Source organism: Gorilla gorilla, chromosome 1 (assembly GCF_029281585.2).
Source record: "Gorilla gorilla gorilla isolate KB3781 chromosome 1, NHGRI_mGorGor1-v2.1_pri, whole genome shotgun sequence".
In the NCBI taxonomy this organism is placed as follows: Eukaryota; Metazoa; Chordata; class Mammalia; order Primates; family Hominidae; genus Gorilla; species Gorilla gorilla.
The window spans coordinates 11,585,215-11,592,709 of record NC_073224.2 but is presented as its reverse complement, the minus strand read 5'-3'; the positions used below and the strand labels follow the sequence as shown (position 1 = coordinate 11,592,709).

At 36.0% G+C, this 7,495-nt stretch overlaps 1 long non-coding RNA gene across 1 annotated transcript in view; it reads left to right on the top strand.

Annotated features, from left to right (window-relative positions):
• Positions 1-7,495, top strand: part of LOC129532230 (uncharacterized) — a 40,984-nt gene continuing 33,489 nt past the window's right edge. Inside the window, exons 1-3 of the long non-coding RNA XR_008677876.2 lie at positions 1-38; positions 1,309-1,401; positions 1,531-1,651. This is a non-coding gene — a long non-coding RNA (uncharacterized lncRNA). The remainder of the gene's footprint in view (positions 39-1,308; positions 1,402-1,530; positions 1,652-7,495) is intronic.

The following is a 7,495-nucleotide window of genomic DNA, read 5'->3' as shown; positions in this document are numbered from 1 at the left end:
CTTGTTAACAGTATGCGATATAAAAGAGATCTAATCCTGTGAGTACAAAATGAGGGAAGTCATAAGAGATTCCTAAGAAGAGAAACTTGAACTGGGGAGAGACTTACTGCATTAAAAATGTATTAAATAAGTTAAGGACTCAAGGGATCTATGCTGATGCTAAGTACAAGACTATTCCTGTTGAACAATAGGAAAAAAGGAAATTAGATGTAGCTCGAGATCACTTGCTCATTAATTTCATCATTGTGTTAAGGAAGAAGAGACTTAGGATTCTTAATTTTTTTTAGAAAAACCTGTCAATAACTATAAAATGGAATGGATCAGACAAAGGATTTGAAAAGTTGAGATTCTGGTTTGAGTCCCAGCTTTGCTAATATTAGTTATGTGTGAAATTGGGAAAAATATGTAATGAGACTTCATTGTAAAATTGAGTTAATAATAGTATTTAAATCAATAGTTGTTGTAAAGTTAACATAAGAGAATTGTCAGAAAACTTGGTGTGATTGTTAATTTTCTGGGTCACAACTGGGCTCAGGAAGGCCCAGAGAGCTGGTAACACATTGTTTCTGGGTGTGTCTGTGAGGATGTTTCTGGAAGACTGAGTAAAGAAAGTTGCCCTCACCAATGTGGGAGAGCATCATTTAATCTGTTGAAAACCCGATAGAACAAAAAGCTGGAGGAAGGACAGATTCACTCTTCTTAAGCTGGGTCATCCATCATCTCTCGCCCTGGGACATCAGAGTGCTTGGTTCTCAGGCCTTCGGACTCCAGAACTTACACCAGTGCTCCTATCCCCCACACTCCGCTTCCCCAGCCCTGAAACCCCCTTCTCACGCCTTCAGACTTGACTGGGAGGTACACCACCCACTTCCCTGGTTCTCAGGGTCATGGATTTGGACTAAATTACATGACTGGCTTCCCTGGGTCTCTGGCTTGCAGATAGCAGACTGTGGGACTTCTTGGCCTCCATAATCATGTGGACCAATTCCTCATAATAAATCTCTCTCTCTCTGTCTCTCTCTCTCTCTCTCTCTCTATATATATATATATATACACACACACACACACACACAAACACATACATTATTCATCTTACATATATATGTATATATTATACATTATATATATATATTTTATATCTCCTATTGGTTCTATTTCTCTGAAAACTTTGGCTACTACACTTGGTAAACTGTAGAGCAGAATTCTGGGTCACAGTTCCATGACCTTAGTCTAAAAGGTTTTTTTTAAATTTGAATTAGGTGTTTTTTTTTTCACTTTTAATTTTATTTTTAATTTTTTTTTCTGTAGAGATGACGTCTTGTTATGTTGCCCAAGCTGGTCTCAAACTCCTGGCCGCAAGCAATCCTCCTGCCTCAGCCTCCCAAAGTGCTGGGATGACAGGTGTGAACTACCACACCCAGCAAATGTCATAGTTTAAAAATTTGAATTTCTAGCTTCTGTTTAAAAAATCAACTTTATTCAAGGATTATTTATATAAGATACAACATCTTATTTATTTATTTATTTCAGACAGGGTCTCACTCTGTCGCCCAGGCTGGAGTGCAGTGGTGCAGTCATAGCTCCTGCAGCCTCGAACTCCTGGACTACAGTGATCCCCCCACCTCAGCCTCCCAAGTAGTCGGGACTACAGGTGAGTGCCACCGTGTCTGGCTATTTTAAATGTACAGTCCCAAGAGATTTGTGCAAATGTATAGACCTGTGTAACAATGACCATAGTCAAAATAAAGAACATTTCTACCCACCAAACACAGCTCCCTCATGCCTTTTTGCAGTCAACCTCTCACCAGGAAACTGGTCCCAGGGAACTATTTGTCTGCTTTCAGTAACTATAGCTTTGTTTTGCCCTTTCTGGAATTTCACGTAAAGGGAATCATGCAATATGTACTCTTTTGTATCTGGCTTTCTTTGCGGAGCATCCTGTTCTTGAAAGTCAACCATGCTGTGTGTGTCAGTTATTTATTCCATAATACTGCTGGGAGTCATGGTGTGGATATCCCAAAATTTGTTTATTCATCTATTGATGGACATTGTAGTTATTCCCAGATTTTGGTTATGATGAATAAAACTACTATGCATATTCCCGTACAGGTCTTTGGGTAGAAGTATGTTTTCATTTCTCTTTGGTAAATACCTAGGAGTGCAATAGCTGGACTATATGGGCCATTTGCTTAACTTCATTCTGTCGCCCAGGCTGGAGTGCAGTGGCACAATCATGGCTCACTGCAAGCTTGACTTCCCAGGCTCAAGTGATTCTCCCACCTCAGCCTCTGGAGTAGCTGGGACTACAGGCTTGCTTTACCACACCCAGTTAATTTTTGTATTTTTTGTAGAGCCAGGGTTTCACCATGTTGCCCAGATTGGTTTCTACAAACAAAAAAATTAACTGGTCATAGTGGTGCACACCTGTAGTCCTAGCTACTCAGGAGGCTGAGGTGGGAAGATCACTTGAGCTCAGAAGGTGGAGATTGCAGTGAGACAAGATGGCACTGCTGCACTCTAGCCCAGATGACAGAGTGAGACACTGTCTCAAAAAACAAACAACCAACAACAACAACAAAAAAAAAGCAAAAAAGAAATCAAATTTCTAGAAAAAAAAAGAAATTGAATTTCTAATTCATAATGATGGCATATCTCACTGATTTAGGTAGTTTAAATTTTTCCTTAACAATTTTTTTTTTAGTTTTCAATTTACAGGTCTTACATATACTTGTTAATTTTATTCTTAAGTATTCCATGGTCTTTGAAGCTATTATAAATCGTACTTTTTTAACAAAGTAAAAAATTTCAGGTAATTTGTTGCCAGCATGTAGAAATAGAATTGATACTTGTATATTGATCTTGTATCATAGGACTTTGCTAAATTGACATATTAATTTCTAATAGCTTTTATGTAAGCTCCATATGTATATGATCTTGTCATCTGCAAATATAGGCAATTTGATTTTTTCTTTCAAATATGTATGCTTTTTATGTCTTTACCTCATTATTCTGGTTAGAATCTCCAGTATAACGCTGAATAGAAATGGAGAGGGGAGGTGGGGTATTTCACCATTAAGTAAAATGTTAGTTGTAGTTTTTTCATTGGGGCCTTTTATAAGGTTGAGAAAAATTCCTTCTATTCCTAGTTTGCTACAAATTTTTATTATAAATTTATGTTGAATTTTGTTCGAAGCGTTTTTTTGCATCTATTGGGATACTTTAGTTTTTATTTTTGTTCTGTTAAGATGGTAAATTACGTTAGTTGATTTTTGAATGTTAAACCAACCTTGCATTCCCTGGATAAATCCCATTTGGTCACATTGTATTATCCTTTCTATATATCGCTGGTCTTGAGTTGCTATTCTTTAAAATAATTTTGCATCTCTGTACATAAAAGATATTGGTCTGTAGTATTCTTTTCTTGTGATGTCTTGTTTTCAGGGTTATTTTGTCCCCATAAAATGAATTGCGAAGTGTTCCTTTTACTCTATTTTCAGAAAGAGCTTGTGTTTAAATGGTATTATTTCTACCTCAAATATTTAATGGAATTCACCAGTAAAGCTCTGTAGGCATGGAGTTCTTTTTCTGTGGGAAGGCTTTGAAAAATTCAGTTTATTGAATGGATATGGAGGTATTCAGATTTTCTGTTTCATCTTGTGTCAGTTTTGGCATTTCATGTCTTTTAGTAAATTTTTCTATTTCAGGTAAATTGTTGGATTTATTGGCATAAAGTTAATCATAACATTCTTTTATACTCCTCCTAAAATCAATATGTTTATAGTGATAGCCCTTCTTTCATTCCTGATACTGGTAATTTGAATCTCATTTATTTTTTAATCAGTCAAGATAGAAGTTTATTAATTTTAATACAAATATTATGTTTTTAAAAGACAAAAAGAAAAATATTTTAAATATTTTCGTAGAACCATAGAACCATCTTTTGACTTCATTTTCTGTATTGCTTTTCTATTTTCTATTTTTATTGATTTCTGGTCTTGTCTTCATTATTTTCTTCTTTCTAATTGCTTTGAGTTTAATTTGTTTCAGTTTGTTGAGATGGGAGCTGATATGGTTTGGCTCTGTGTCCTTACCCAAATCTCATCTTGAATTGTACTCCAATAATTCCCACGTGTTGTGGAGGAGACCCGGTGGGTCCTGACCTCAAGTGATCCACCTGCCTCAGCCTCCCAAAGTGCTGGGATTACAGGCATGAGCCACAGCTCCTGGCCAAAAGCAAGAATATTTTCTGTTGTGGGATATATTGTTTTGCAAATGTCAGCTAGGTCAGGTTTGTTGTTAATGTTATTTGAGGCTTCTATATCCTTACAAATTTTTTATCTACTTCTTTTATCAATTGCTGAGAGAGGGCTGTTGAAATTTCCAAATATATTTGGGGATTTGACCATTTCTCCTTTTAGTTGTGCCATATTTTCTTCATGTCTTTAGTATCATTGTTATTGGGTGCATACACATTCAGGATTATAATGTCTTCTTAATAAATTGATCCTTTATCATTATGAAATGTCCCTTTTTACTAATGGGCATATACTTTTTCATGATGTCTACTTCATCTGATATTAGTATAGCCATTCCAGCTGCTTCAGGATCAGTGTTTGCATGGTATATTTTTATTATTCATCTACTTAACCAATTTGTGTTTTTATACTTAAAGTGTCTTTCTTGTAGACAGCATATAGTTTGGTATTGCTTTTTTTTTTTTAACTCTGTATGATAACCTCTGCCTTTTAATTGGAGAGTTTATACCAGTGCTCATTAATGTGTAGTCTATGGACCCCTGGAAATCCAAAGGCCTTTCAGGGGTGTTTGGGAGATGAAAACCATCTTCATAATAATACTAGAAGTTTCTTTTCCTTGTTCATGTAGGGACATTTGCAATAATTGTGTAAAAGTGATGGTGGAGAAAAACTGCCTTAGCATAAATCAAGGCGTTCACAACAAACTGTAGTGTAGTCAGTGCCATTCAACATGTACTTGCAAAAAAAAAATTCAAATTTCACTTAAAATTCTCTGGATCAAGGAGTGAAATATTAATTTTATTGAATATATGTCACTTAAATATTTGATTTATTGAGTTGGAAATACATATAAGGCACTTCTGCTGCATACTGAAGTATAACGTCCTGAGTAAAAGCATTTGTGGGATTATTTTAGTTGCAAGCTGAACTAGCCACTTTTTAAATGTTTAAATGAAACACCACTTTTACTTAAAAGGACAACTAACAAAATATATTAATTCAAACTTGGATATATGTTAGCAATTTTCTCAAAAATCAATGTGGTGATCCTGACACTTCAAGGAAAATTACTGCTGTATTTTTTGCCAATGGTAACATTTGAGCTTTCAAGTAAAAATTCGAAGTTTGGAAAAATTGTACTTGTCACCATGAACTTGACAGCTTACAATAGATGAGATCAGTAGTGATATGAACAACTATATTTTTTCAATATTGTATAATGTAATATATCTACAAAACTCAGCAAGCCAATACTTTCCAAATGATGAACGCAAGATGCCATGTAGGTAAAAGAACCATTCAAATTGCTAGATAGACAATTGGATTTTAATGTACTTAACAGTGAGAAGTTCAATTGATCTGATTTCATTTCCCACATTTTAACTAACATTTAAGCAACTACCACTTGCCAAATTTTAGTATAGTATCAAAGATGAATATCCACATGTATACAAAAAAGATATTAACATATTCCTCTTTTTTCCACCTACATAACTGTGTGAAGCCAGATTATCTTCACATACCTCAACCAAAACAACATATTGCAACAAATTGAATGCAGAAACAGACAGGAGTATCCAGTTGTCTTACATGAAGCTAGACATTAAAGAAGTTTGCAAAAATGTGAAACGACGTTGTTATTCTCCCTAAATATTTTTGTTTTGAAAAATATAGTTATTTGTCCAAAAAGTATGTTATTTGTGTTGTGTTATTTTATTTTATTTAATTAATTTATTTATTTTTATCTTTTGAGATGGAGTCTTGCTCTGTCACCCAGGCTGGAGTGCAGTGGCGTAATCTTGGCTCACTGCAACCTCCGCTTCCCGGGTTCAAGTGATTCTTGTGCCTCAGCCTCCCGAGTAGTTGGGATTACAGGCTCCTGCCACCATGCCCAGCTAATTTTTTTGTAGAGACAGGGTTTCACTATGTTGGCCAGGCTGGTCTCAAACTCCTGACCTCAAGTGCTCCACCTACCTCATCCTCCCAAAGTGCTGGGATTACAGGCGTGAGCCACTGTGTCCAGCCTGTATGTCTTCTTTGAATCAAATATTGTAACTGAATGTTTCTGGAGGAAAGAGATTTCTGGTTTTTTAAAATTTCATTATTTTTTAGTTGGATTGCATTATTGTCAGACAATTCTTTGGAATTTATTGAGGTTTTCTTTATGGCTTGATATGATCATTTTTCATGAGCATTGATGAGAATTTAAGAAGTAGGTAGTTTCTAGTATCGGGCTTGAGAGCTCAATATATACCTGTACATCTACCTCATTGATTTTTGTATTCAGGTTTTCTGTGGCTTCACTAAAATTGTTATCCCTGTGATCTGTCTTGGTTTGAGAACTATGTTAAAATTTTCCATTATTTGTATGTTTCTTTTTTTTTTTTATACTTTAAGTTTTAGGGTACATGTGCACAACGTGCAGGTTAGTTACATATGTATACATGTGCCATGTTGGTGTGCTGCACCCATTAACTCGTCATTTAACATTAGGTATATCTCCTAATGCTATCCCTCCCCTCTCCCCCTACCCCACCACAGGCCCCGGTGTGTGATGTTCCCCTTCCTGTGTCCATGTGTTCTCATTGTTCAATTCCCACCTATAAGTGAGAATATGTGGTGTTTGGTTTTTTGTCCTTGCGATAGTTTGCTGAGAATGATGGTTTCCAGCTTCAGCCATGTCCCTACAAAGGACATGAACTCATCCTTTTTTATGGCTGCATAGTATTCCATGGTGGATATGTGCCACATTTTCTTAATCCAGTCTATCCTTGTTGGACATTTGGATTGGTTCCAAGTCTTTGCTATTGTGAACAGTGCCACAATAAACATACGTGGTCATGTGTCTTTATACCAACGTGATTTATAATCCTTTGGGTATATACCCACTAATGGGATTGCTGGGTCAAATGGTATTTCTAGTTCTAGATCCCTGAGGAATGGCCACACTGACTTCCACAATGGTTGAACTAGTTTACAGTCCCACCAACAGTGTAAAAGTGTTCCTATTTCTCCACATCCTCTCCAGCACCTGTTGTTTCCTAACTTTTTAATGATTGCCATTCTAACTGGTGTGAGATGGTATCTCATTGTAGTTTTGATTTGCATTTCTCTGATGGCCAGTGGTGATGAGCATTTTTTCATATGTCTGTTGGCTGCATAAATGTCTTCTTTTGAGAAGTGTCTGTTCATATCCTTTGCCCACTTTTTGATGGGGTTGTTTGTTTGTTTTTTCTTGT